The sequence below is a fragment of the Trachemys scripta genome, chromosome 25 (genome assembly GCF_013100865.1).
Source record: "Trachemys scripta elegans isolate TJP31775 chromosome 25, CAS_Tse_1.0, whole genome shotgun sequence".
NCBI classification, from domain to species: Eukaryota; Metazoa; Chordata; order Testudines; family Emydidae; genus Trachemys; species Trachemys scripta.
The window spans coordinates 4,926,178-4,939,106 of record NC_048322.1 but is presented as its reverse complement, the minus strand read 5'-3'; the positions used below and the strand labels follow the sequence as shown (position 1 = coordinate 4,939,106).

The window sequence follows — 12,929 nt, the reverse complement described above, 5'->3', positions numbered from 1 at the left end:
TGGAGGCCAATTCATTCCAATTGCACAACGCAAGGTCTATACTATCCCCATGTCGACCCGTGGATGCCAAATCAAGTGCTATGCCTCTCGCAGAAGTGGAGTACAGAAGTCAACTTTACAGACGACTTAGGTCAGCGGATGGGACTTGGTAGTGTAGACACATACATTATTACATTGACTTAACACAGCTTCCGTCAACCTAAGTTTGTAGTGTAGACCAGGCCTTCCTTATTCACTTTCTTCACTCCATTCAGGATTTTAAAGATCATATCCCCACAGATCCATCATATCCCTCCTTAGTCTCTTTTCTAAGTTGACCAGTCCCAGTCTTTTTCATCTCTCCTCATAGGGAAGCTGTTCCATACCCCTAATCATTTTGTTGTCCTTCTCTGCATCTTTTCCAATTCTAACATTTTTTTTTTTTAGATGGGGTGACCAGAACGGATTACAGTATTTAAGGTGTGGCATACCATGGATTTAAATATGGCATTAGGATATTATCTTTCTTATCACCTATCACTTTCAAATAGTTCCAAACATTTTGTTAGCTTTTTTGTTTCCTGTTCATTTATTAGTATTTTGAACAACAGTGGCCCGAGTACAGATCCCTGGGGGACCCCATTATTTACCTCTCTCTAGTGTGAAGACTGACCATTTATTCCTACCCTTTGTTTCCTGTCTTTTACCCAGTTACTGATCTATGAGAGGACCTTCTCTCTTATGCTATGACTGCTTACTTTGTTTAAGACCCTTTGTCCATGTCAAAGTCTTTCTAAAAATTCCAAATATACTATACCCACTGGATCACCCTTATGCACATTTGTTGACCCCCTAAGAGAATTCTAATAGATTGGTGAGGCATGAGTTCTTTTTACAAAAGCCATGTTGACTCTTCCCCAACAAATCATGTTCATCTATGTGTCTGATCATTCTGTTCTTTACTATAGGTTTCAACCTATTTGCCTGGTACTGAAGTTAGGGTTACTGGCCCCTAATTGCTAGGAAAGCCTCTGAAGCCTTTTTTAAAAATGGGTGTTACATTAGCTATTGCCGGTCATCTGGTATAGAAGCCAATTCAAGTGGTAGGTTACATATTGCAGTCAGTAGTTCTGCACTTTTCATATAGGAGTTCCTTCAGTATTATTGGGTGAATACCATCTTGTCCCTGTGACTTATTAATGTTTAAATTAACAGTTTGTTCCAAAACGTCCTCTATCAACACCTTAATCTGGGACTTTTCCTCAGATTTGCCAGCTACAAAGAATGGCTCAGGTGTAGGAAAGTCCCTCACATGCTCTGCAGTGAAGACTGATGCAAACAATTCAGTTAGGGAATCAAGGCCGTTGCAGAGCAGCTGAATGCTCATTTAGCACCCAGTACCGCACTGATTTTATGGCAGGCTTCCTGATTCTGATGTACTAAAGAAAAAAAGTTTCAGCGACTTTTGCTAATTGCTCTTCAAATTCTCTTTTCGGCCTGCCTAATTATAGTTTTACACTTGACTTGCCAGACTTTATGCTCTTTTCCTCAGTAGGGATTGACAAAATTTTTAAGACATGTCTTTTTTGCTTCTAACTGCCTTATTTACTCTGTTTCGCCAAGGGAGTATTTTCTTAGTCTTCTAAACATTTTTCCCCCATTTGGGATACACATTTACTTTGAGCCTCTATTATGGTGTTTTTAAAATGTTTCCATACAGCTTGCAGGCATTTCCGTTGTGAGTGGTCCTTTTAATTTCCATGTAAATAATTTTCTCCCTTTTGTGTAGTTCCCCTTTCTGAAGCTGAATACTACTGTGGTGGGCTTCTTTGGTATTTTACCCCTCACAGGCATATTAAATTTAATTACATTATGGTCTATATTACAAAGTGGTTCAGCTGTATTCACATCTTGCACCAGATCCTCTGTGCCATTTAGGAGTAAATCTAGACTTGCCTCTCCCCTTGTGGATTCCAGAACTAGCTGCTCCAATAAGATGCCATTAACGGGGAATAAAATCTTTATCTCTGCATCCCACCCTGAGGTGACATGGACCCAGTAAACATGTGATCAGTGGAAATCCCCAAATATTACTGAGTTTTCCATTTTTATAGTCTCTAATCTCCCTGAGCATTCCATAATCACCAGGAACATCCTGCTAAGGTGGTCAGTAATATATTTCTTTTGCTATACTCTTATTAGTCAAGCATGGAATTTTTATCAGTAGAGATTCTATGGTACAGTTTGATGCCTTTTTTCCTGCCCCCTCTATATTTCACTCTATGCTGTCTTTCACATAGAAGTGCCACTCCCCCACCAGCACAACCTTGTCTGTCATTCCTATATAGTTTGTATCATCACTTCACCAAGTTTGTGTGATGCCTATTTTATCAAGATCCTCATTTAAAACGAGGCACTCAAGTTCATGCATCTTAGTATTTAGCCTTCTTCCATTTGTATACAAGAACTTAAACAACTTGTCAATATTTACAAAAAGAAGAACAGGAGTACTTGTGGCACCTTAGAGACTAACAAATTTATTAGAGCATAAGCTTTCGTGGACTACAGCCCACTTCTTCGGATGCATATAGAATGGAACATATATTGAGGAGATATATATACACACATACAGAGAGCATAAACAGGTGGGAGTTGTCTTACCAACTCTGAGAGGCCAATTAATTAAGAGAAAAAAAAAAAAAACCTTTTGAAGTGATAATCAAGCTGTTCTTCTTTTTGCGGATACAGACTAACACGGCTGCTACTCTGAAACTTGTCAATATTTAGTTGTCTACCTTCATGTGATGTAATTGAACAGGACTCTTCATTTGACTGTTTCCCTTCAGATACTACCTGTACTTTATGAATTTCTATCCTCCTCTTTATTAAGATATACAGAATTCCCATTAAGAGCTCCTCCCCCAATTGGTTGGCTCAAGAGGACATACTATGGCCATTGAACTTGAGCTACATCATGCATTTGAGTCAGAGCTCTGACACTGCGTGTTGTGAATTTTTCTTTCATTCTGAAGGAGTTTCTCTTGGAAGTTTGGCCCTGATAACAATATTTCTGTGTTAAAAACAATATTTCTGAGTGTTCTCAAAGCTACATGGAGATATTGGACTAGTTGCTAATTAAAAGTTTTGTGAGAATTGTCTGTCAGCTAGTGGTGTGAAAAATCACATCCTTGCCTGACATAGCGTGCTGGGAGGGGAGGGGGGGGGGAAATCCATTTAAAAGAAATCAAAGGCATTATATGTCTAGAAAATACATTAAAGCAGAATTAAGGTTGTCCAGTGCAGCCTCATACCCTTCCAGCATGTTGATGGTGGCGAAAGTTAAGAACTCTGAAAACCAGGAAATGAAAAACTAAACTACACACTATACCTGCAATACAACCTTAAACTCTTAAAATAAAATTAATTAATTAATTGATTGAAGTATCCTATCTCCTAGAACTGGAAGGGACCTTGAAAGGTCATTGAGTCCAGCCCCCTGCCTTCATTAGCAGGACCAAGTACTGATTTTGCCCCAGATCCCTCAAGGAGGGAACTCACAACCCTGGGTTTAGCAGGCCAATGCTCAAACCACTGAGCTATCCCTCCCCCACTTCCCCTACCTCCTAACCATGCAGTTGGCAAATGTCACTCAGAATATATCAGCAAGAGCGGTTCAAAGGTTAACCAACTACTCAGGGAAGTAGCAAATCTTCCATCTATTGAAGTCAAGACTGGATGCCTTTTTTGAAGATGTTTTCATCAAAACACGAGGTATTCAACTTACTACAATGGTAACTGCATGAATCTGTATAGCCTGTATTATACAGGAGGTCAGATTATTAGTATCTCTTGGCTTTAAAATATAGTGATCAATAATTAATAGGAGGAAGGACTAAGAATGTGACATTCTTGGTGTTCTAGTCTACAAATTTGAATACCAACATTTATCTGCATACACTTCAGCTATGCACTGTGTCAGCTATAGCTTTAAAGGAACAGTGGAGGGAAGAGTTGGAGCAGCTTAGCAGAGCTACGGCTGTGATATGAAGACACAGGAATGTGAAACCTGAAGGAACAGGTATTTCTCATGTCAGTGCTGAGTGTTGTAGGTTGTGTCAATGAAGGCACACAAAGGTGTGTTCTTGTCACAAGGTTTGTCAGCAGTCAGGGAGCATATATGCTAGTGGTCTCCAATGCTCAGGCAGGGTAAGTGAAGGCAGTTACTCAGAAGGAATCCTCAATGCAAGGGTAAAGAGGTGGTGACATTATGAAAGTCCAAGATGGATTGTGTGCAGTAGGCTCAGTGTCTGAGCGCAGACCAGAGGCAGGCAGCTTCTGTTCCCTACATGGGACCTAATCCCAAGTTTTGCCTCAGCAAAGAGACGGTGTTAGACTTTGTGCTATACTGCTCCTGTGCTCTGTTCCCAAACTGCTCCGTGGTCAGGAGGGTAGAGTGCTAGTGTAGGTGTCATTTGCCTGTTGGGGTGTTGCTGAAACAGGGCAGAGTTGAGGTTGCACTGTGGGGTGTTGCGAAACTTAACTCTTCACTTCCCCTTCTAAGAACCATGGGGACGGGATCCTTACCCAATGAGGTCACATTCTCATAGTTCTCCTGCATGACGGCTCTGTAGAGGGCTCTCTGAGTGGGGTCCAGCAGAGTCCACTCTTCCCTGGTGAAATACACAGCCACCTCCTCGAAGGTCATCAGCCCCTGAAAGAGAAAGAGCCCCTCACTCAGTACCTGCTGCCTACTGACAACCCCACAATTCACAGGAGAGGAGGGCCAATCACAGGGAAGCTCTGGGAGGCAGGCAGGCAGGCAGCATAATTCCACACCTATCCCATCGGAACAGGCAGGGTGAGGGGAGAAAAAGAGAGCCCTTCACCCCTCCAAGCAGAGAGAGGTGGCAGGGTCTTCACATTCATCACTTACCTACTAGCCAGAGGCTGATACAGGACATAAAGCTCCCAGCAGAGTCCACGGACAACACCATGATGGGAATTGCAACACCCTCCCCACTGGTAGCAGCCAGATGGGAGGGGATAGGGTGTCTTCCCTGGGCCTCACTGGTGGGCTAAGTTCCCTCTAAGCAGCGCAGCTGCCTATTAAGCCCGCACAGGAACTCAGGGCTGCGGCAGGGAAAGGCACCCCTACCCACCGGCCCAGTGCAGACCTGCTGCAGATGGGGGAGAGGCGCCCCTCCCCCAGCCCCAACATGGACCTACTGCAGCTGGGGGAGAGGAGCCCCTCCCTCGGCCCGGCCCAAGCCCACCGGAGCTGCCCCAGCTGGGGAGAAGCGCCTCTCCCCCTGGCACAAGCTGCTGCGGCGAGAGGGGGCAGGAGGGGGAGTCCTCTCTTCCCCCCCCACAGCCCCAGGGCAGCCTGCACCCCCAAATCCATCACCTCCAGCTCCTCCCCAGAGCCCAAACTCCCAGCCAGGGTCCTTGTCCCCCCCGCACCCAACCCTCTGCCCCTGCCCTGAGCCCCATCCCCGAACCCGTCATCCCCGGCCCCACCCCAGAGCCTTAACCCCTAGCCGGAGCCCTCACCCCCTGCACCCAACCCTCTGCCCCTGCCCTGAGCCCCATCCCCGAACCCATCATCCCCGGCCCCACCCCAGAGCCTTAACCCCTAGCTGGAGCCCTCACCCCCTGCACCCAACCCTCTGCCCCAGCCCTGAGCCTCCTCCTGCACCCCAAACCCCTCATTCCCAGTCCCCCCCACCCCTCATCTCCAGCCCCACCCCCTGCACCCAACATTCTGCCCCAGCCCTGAGCTCCATCCTCCCCCCCGCCCCGTATTTATTGCCCTTCTCTCTCCCTAACAGGAACCCACCAGCAACTCCCTGATAATCCCTACCTCAACTGGCTCCACTGCAGACATTTCCCTTTTCTGGTCCCTGGAAGGACGGAATGATTTGGAGCAAAACATGGATGTTGCGCTGCAGCCTGTTAGGGCAAAAAGGGCAATTGGGGACATGTCAGAACAGGAAATAATTTCACATCAAAATCCCCCCCCCCAGGCTCTTTTTCCCTGCACACTAGTGTTCTAGACTGTTGCGCAAATAACAGAAAAATTCAAAATACAATTAGTAATGGTGGGGGGAGACTTTATCCACCCAGACCTCTGTTAGAAAAGGAATTGAAAAAAACCCATAAGTTCTTGGAATGTATTAGGGACACCTGTTTGTTTCAGAGGATGGAAGAAGTAACCGGAGGACAGCCATTTTAGACTTGATTCTGGCTAACAAGAAGGAATTAGTTAGGAAACTGAAGGTGGAAAGCAATATGGATAAAAGTGATCATGAAATGATGATTTCAAGATTCTAGGAGAAGAAAGGCATGAGAGTAACAGAATAAAGACAATGGACTTCAAAAAGGCAGGCTTCAACAAACTCAGCGATCTGGTAGATGAGGTCCCAGGGAATGAAATCTGAGCTGAAAAGAAGCGTTCAGGAGAGATGGCGGTTTCTCAGAGACAATATTAAAGGAGCAACAGCAAACTATCACCATGTGAAGGAAAGACAGAAAGAATATTAAGTGGGCAAAATGCCCGATCAGGAGCTCTTTAATGATCAGAAAATAAAAAGAAATCCCCCAAAAAAGTGGCATCCTCTCTGCCCCCCGCAGCCAGCCTGCACCTCCAAACCCATCGGGGGGGACAAATTGCTATGGATGAGTACAAAATAATAGCACAAGCATGTGGGGGCGGGGGGCGGGAAATCAGAACGATTAACTCACAAAATGAGTTATGCCCAGAAAGTTATATAACTGGCACTAAGAAGGATTCTATAAAGACGACTAAGGTCTTAAATGCCTATTTATATTCACTAAAAAAGTTAAAATTGTGACCAGATACTAAAACAATTATTCTTAATCAAGATGGGGAAGGAACAGAAACTACAATGGGGAACTAACAGGCTAAAATATATTTAGATAAGTTAGATGTATTAAAGTCAGCAGGGCCTAATGAAGCTCATCCCAGGGTACTCGAGGAATTAACTGAGGCAGTCTTGGAACAGTTAATTATCTTTGACAACTCCTGGAGAACAGTGAGGTGACTTGGGGGTGACACAGGAGCGGAGAAGGGCAAACATAAAACCTGTCTTTAAAAAGGGGAACAATAAAGACCTGGGGAATAAAGACTAGTCAAGCCTTACTTAGATAACTGGAAAGAAAATTTTATTAAAACAATCAATTTATAAGCTCCTAGAGAACAGTAAAGTTACAAGTTATAGGCAGCATGGATTATCAAATATAAATCATTCCAAACCAATCTAATTTCCTGCTTTCACGGAGGTACTGGTCTTACGGATGCGGGGGACACTGTAGACATGATACATCTTGATTTTAGTAAGGCTTTTGACCCAGGCCACCATGACACTCTCATCAGCAAACTAGGGAAATGTAGTGTACATGAAAGTACTATGCGTGCACAATTCCTTGAAAGGCTGCACTCAAAGTATTAATGGTTTGCTGTCAAACTGGGATGATTTACCTAATGGGGGTCACACAGGAGCCATTCCTGGTTCTGGTACTATTCACTATTTTCATTAACGACACGGATAATGGAGTAGAGAGTATGCTTATAAAATTTGTAGATGACACCAAGCTGGGAGGAATTGAAAGCACGTACAATAGAATTAGAATTCAAAATGACCTTTATAAATTAGAGAAATGATCTGAAAGAACAAGACAAAATTCAGTAAAGAAAACTGCAGAGTACTACATTTTAAGCAAGGAAAATCCAATGCACAACTACAAACTGGGGACTAACTGGCTAGGGGCAGTACTACTGAAAAGGATCTGGGGGTTATAGTGGATCACAAACGGAATCGGAGTCAGCCATGTAACAAAGTTGTGACGAAGGCTAGTTCAGTACTGGAATAGTTACCAAGGGAGGTTGTGGAATCGCCGTCATTGGAGATTTATAAGGACAGGTTGGACAAACACCTCAGTGTAGGGGGCTGGACTAGATGACCTCTCAAGATTCATTCCTGCCCTACATTTCTATAATTCTATTCTGAGGAAATGTTTGGTCACTTTATTACAGCACTGACCCAGCCCCTTCCACCAGCACTAAACCACAGGGACATTTTAAAACTCTCCCAGTAACAAAGTCTGAGAACCAATTGCGAGACAAGAGCAGAACAAAAGGAGTGACTCTGGGGGATTCCTCCCCCCACCGATGTTGTCCCCAGGGCAGCACACTCCCACAGCGAGCGGTTCAGGGAATTGTTTTTTCCTCTCCCTGCACCTCACCTTGTCACAGGAAAGTGAATCTGCCCAGGGATGCTGCAATAAGTGTGTGTGGGCAGGTCAGAGATCTGGGAATCTCTTCCCAGTTATTTCTCCCACTGCCCCTTTCAGTCTCTCCCTCTTTTCTCCTTATGTCATCCTTCCCCTGTCTCTCCCCCTCTGGCTGAGGGGCAGCCATTCCTGGGTGCTCGCTGTCCTATGGCTGGATCAACTCCTGTAATTGCTAAGGGAGGAGATATGCAGGATGAGGGAGCAGCTGTGCACAGTCATTTTCATGCCCGTCCTCAGCATTTTCCCTGAAGTCTCTATTAATCACCTAAAGTTTCTGGTTCCGATTTTGGTGTTGGCAAAGCCTAGGGCTGCCTTATGTAGGGTTACCATATTTCAGCAAGTAAAAAAGAGGACAGGAGGAGCCCCGCCCCTGCCCCTCCCACTTCCCGCCCCCTCCAGAACCCCCAACCCTCCCCCCGCTCCTTGTCCCCTGACTTCCCCCTCCTGGGACCCCTGCTCCTAACTGCCCTCTAGAACCCCACCCCCTACCTAAGCCTCCCTGTTCCTTGTCCCCTAACTGCCCCCTCCTAAGACCACCCCCACCCTAACTGTCCCCCAGGACCCTACCCCCTACCTGTACCCTGACTGCCCAAAACCTTATCCACCCCCCCAGAAAGCCCCCCTCCCGAATTCCCGACCCCCCCCCGTCTCTTGACTGCCACCTCCAAAACCTCCCTGCCCCTTCTCCGACCCCTTGGCCCCCTTGTTGTTGGCCTTCGCCTAACGTCTCTGTGAGCTTGCTCAAGAATGGCCTGAGCCGTTTGTCCCGGCACGCTGGGCAGCAGTGGAGGAGGAGCGGGGGAGGAGCTCCAGACTGCTGGAGGCGATCTCCGAATGCAGGGAGGGAGGGAGTGCTCTCAGCTGCAGGGGAGAGGAGGGGGAAGCGGAGGAGGGGCTCTCTCTGGCTGTCGGAGCCCCATGTAAGTGGCACCATCCGGCCGGCTGCCCTGTTAGCCGCGCGTGCTCTGCATGGGGGGGAAGTCCGGACATTTACAAATTCCCCCCGGACGCTATTTTTAGCTCAAAAAGCCGGACATGTCCAGGGGAATCCGGACGAATGGTAACCCTACCTTATGGGATAATTACAGCTGGAGAAAGTCCTCACCTTGTCTGGGCACAGAGAAGGCTTTACTTAAGGTCACTCCCTAGCCTTGACTCCGTCAGGGGAGCAGCAGCTGCTCAGTCTTGATTCCCAGATCACAATGCAGGCAGCAGTGTCTGACCCAGGAAGCTCAACCCAATATCCTGAGCAGAGAGAGAGAGAGACTGAGTGGCTTCCCCGGCATTTAGTGATAACTGAAATCCCCTCCCCATGGGGAGGCATCCTGATCTCATTTGCCCACATGTTAATCCAGAAACTGGAAATCGAGCAGGGGTGGGCAAACTACAGCCCGCAGGCTGCATCTGTCCCGTCAGACATTTTAATCCGGCCCCCGAGCTCCCGTCGGGGAACGGGTCTGGGGCTTACCCTGCTCTGGCGCTTCAGCTGCAGAGTGGGGTCAGGTCTTGCCCGGCTCTGTGCGTGCCACGGTTCTGGGTAGCAGAGACAATGTGGCATGTCCCTCCTCCAGCTCCTACACATAGGGGCAGTCAGGGGGCTCCGTGCGCTGCCCCCACCCCAAGTGCCGCACCCGCAGCTCCCATTAGCCAGGAATCACGGCCCATGGGTCTGCAGGGGCAGTGCCTGAAGACAGGGCAGCATGCAGAGCCGCCTGGTCACGCCTATGCGTAGGAGCCAGACAGGGGACATGCCGCTGCTTCTGGGAACTACTTGAGGTAAGCGCCGCCCAGAGCCTGCACCCCGACCTTCTGCGCACCAACCACCTGCCCCAGCCCTAATCCTCCTCCTGCCCGCCGAACCCCTTGGTCCCAGCCCAGAGCACCTTCCTGCACCCCAAACCCCTCATCCCCAGCCGCACCCCAGAGGCCTCACTCCCCTCCCCCACCAACCCTTGCCCCAGCCCGGAGCCCCTTCCTGCACCCCAAACTCCTAATTTCTGGCCCCATCCCAGAGCCCACCCCCCTTCCCAATTTCCTGAGCATTCATGGCCCGCCATAGAATTTCCATACCCAGTTTGCCCAATCCTGAACTAGAGTGTCAAGGGGGAATTTGGTCCATAACGACAACAGCCAACCACAGGAACGTGAGCTAACACCAGCTTTTGGCTAGAACATCTGCAGATGTCTGACCACAAGAATGCCATGGCAACAAATTGATGCATATGATAACAAGCTGAGGTCATTAATACACTAAGCTACTGGAGGACACCCCAACATTAGTGTGGAGAGGAAATTCAAATAAAGAAGAAGGAAGAAACCTCTACCGAATAAGCATCAGACATAGTGGCATCGGCAGAACATATTATCGGCTACACAACTCAAGAAAGGGAGCTGAATGTTGCTGTAGACAGCTCAAAGAAAAACTCCATCCAGTGCACAGATGCCACCAAAAAGCTAAACCATGTTAGGATTCATAAGGAATGGGACAGAGAAAAACACGTAAATTTTTTATACAAATCAAAGTGGCAACCTCTAATGTCCTTGGACCACCATAGCTACTACAGCACTGCACACGGGATATTTTATATCTGCCTCAGAGAATTGGGGAAGAAATAGGTCTAAAAAGAAATATTTGATCATGAGAGAAAACCTCCCAGATCTGAAGAGATTTTATATTAAGTGAGAATAGTGGGATAGTGTTACGGGATTGTATATAGAATTTCAACAGAGTAATAATTCCCCCCCCACACACACACACACACACATTCACATGGGCAGCAGGGAGCCCTTTGGGGAGGTGCTTTAAGAGGGTAAGTAAGGGGAGCAGGAAATCTCCCTGGCAGTGGGGAGGGGACCAGGGCCGGCTCCAGTTTTTTTGCTGCCCAAGCAGCGAAGCGGAAAAAAAAAAAAGAAAAAATAAAGCCGATCGGCGGTACTTCGTCGGCGGCTGAATCATGCTGCTTCATTCTTCTACCCTTCGCTCCCTCTCTTCCTCTTTGGCGGCACTTCTGCAGCTGCTCAAAGAGGAAGAAAGGGACTGAGGGACCCGCCACCGAATTCCGCCAAAGACCCAGACGGGCCGCCCCTTTCCATTGGCCGCCCCAAGCACCTGCTTCCTTCGCTGGTGCCTGGAGCCGGCCCTGGAGAGGACAGCAGCAGGGAGTGGCAGGTGACTTGCAGTTGCGGGGAGCTGCATTGGGCAGTTGTGGGTAGCAGTAGCCGGGACTGTGTAACCTTGGGCTGGACAGTCTTTAGGGACTTTTTCTTCCTGTGCCCCTCTATGCCGTGTTGCTGGTGGAGAATGGCCACCCCATCCCACCCCAGACGCAGCTGCGTCTCACGGCACTGCAAGCTCCACCCATTAAACGCCTTCTCATTTGGGGAATGATTCAGGACAACAATTTCACAATGAAAGACAGAAAATTTACTGCAGATTAAATGTGTGGGAAAATATCCCAAATCGGAGATTGGGACATTAACATTGGAGAATTAGAGAGAGAATGGGGCAAAGTCTGAAAAGAAGAATAGTGAAAGTGTCAATAATCGCGCCATCCTTTCTCTGACTCCTGGCCACGATGGGGCGCAATGTGGCAACCCAGTGAAGCTGATTTGAGGCTGACGCAAGGTAAGCAACGCCGAACCAGCCACCTAGGGCACTGGGTTGGAAGTCGGTACAGGGGGTGGGTCTGGGTTCCCCTACATCAGTGGTTCTCAACCAGGGGTAAAGGTACCCTTCGGGTACACAGGGGGCTCTCAGGGGGCACAGCAACTCATCTAGATATTTCCCCTAGTTTTACAACAGGCTACATAAAAAGCACTAGCGAAGTCAGTGCAAACTACATTTTACACAATGACTTGTGCGCACTGCTCTATATCCTGTACGCTGAAACACAAGTACAATATTTACAGTCCAGTCGATGTATGTTATCATCAGACACGCTGGTATTGCTATCGCTGTAACCTGGGGCACGCGAGACACACCCGACTCCTGAAAGGGAACCGCTGCCCCCCCCGATCCCCGCCCTGCCCCTCTGGCCGGGGCGGGGCCGATCCTGGGGCGCTGCTCGGGCCCGGGGAGCAGCGGGGGCGGGGCCAGAGACCCCGGGGCTGAGCCCCCGCCCACAGCGCAGCGCTTGGCCGAGGGGCGGGGCCGCCAGGGACCAGGCCCCGCCCCCGGGACACGAGAGTTCGCCTGAGAAGCGGGAAGGCGCCGGCTGGGGGCGGGGCCGGGCTGAACCCGGGGCGCGCCCTTACCTGGGCTCGAGCGAGAGGCGCCCCGCCCAGCGTAGTTCGACTCTCCTCACAGCGGAAGTGACGTGACAGGCTGCCAAGGCAACAAGCGCGCCCAGCCGCAGGAAGCGGAAGTGCCCCATATCCCTGTTCTCCCGCGCCAGCCCTCCCCGGGCACGCTGAGAAGCGCCGGGCTCTCTCTCACGCGCGGCCTTCTATTGGCGGATGGGGTGCGCGTCAGAACGCCCCGCTCCCTGATTGGCGGAGAGACGCCGGGGCCAGCGCGGGGCGGGAGAGCCTCAGCTCCGGGGTCTCTGGGCTTGACCCTGCTGCGCCCCCAGGAACGTCCCCCGGGGAAACCTGCGCGGAGACGTTCCCGTGAGCGGGGAATAGAAAAGCCCCCCCCCCCC

General features: G+C 49.1%; 2 protein-coding genes and 1 long non-coding RNA gene across 5 annotated transcripts in view; 1 reads left to right on the top strand and 2 right to left on the bottom strand.

The window, feature by feature from the left end:
* The window catches only part of LOC117869997 (zinc finger protein 883-like), a 929,932-nt gene that overhangs the window by 233,785 nt on the left and 683,218 nt on the right, over positions 1 to 12,929 (top strand). The gene's annotated exons all lie outside the window — the stretch shown is intronic.
* The window catches only part of LOC117870029 (zinc finger protein 501-like), a 561,112-nt gene that overhangs the window by 173,726 nt on the left and 374,457 nt on the right, over positions 1 to 12,929 (bottom strand). The window lies entirely within an intron of this gene.
* LOC117870090 lies at positions 4,640 to 12,890 on the bottom strand. The gene is made up of 3 exons (XR_004643918.1): positions 12,544 to 12,890; positions 5,840 to 5,928; positions 4,640 to 4,690 (listed from the first exon to the last, which is right to left on the bottom strand). It is a non-coding gene; the product is annotated as an uncharacterized LOC117870090 (long non-coding RNA).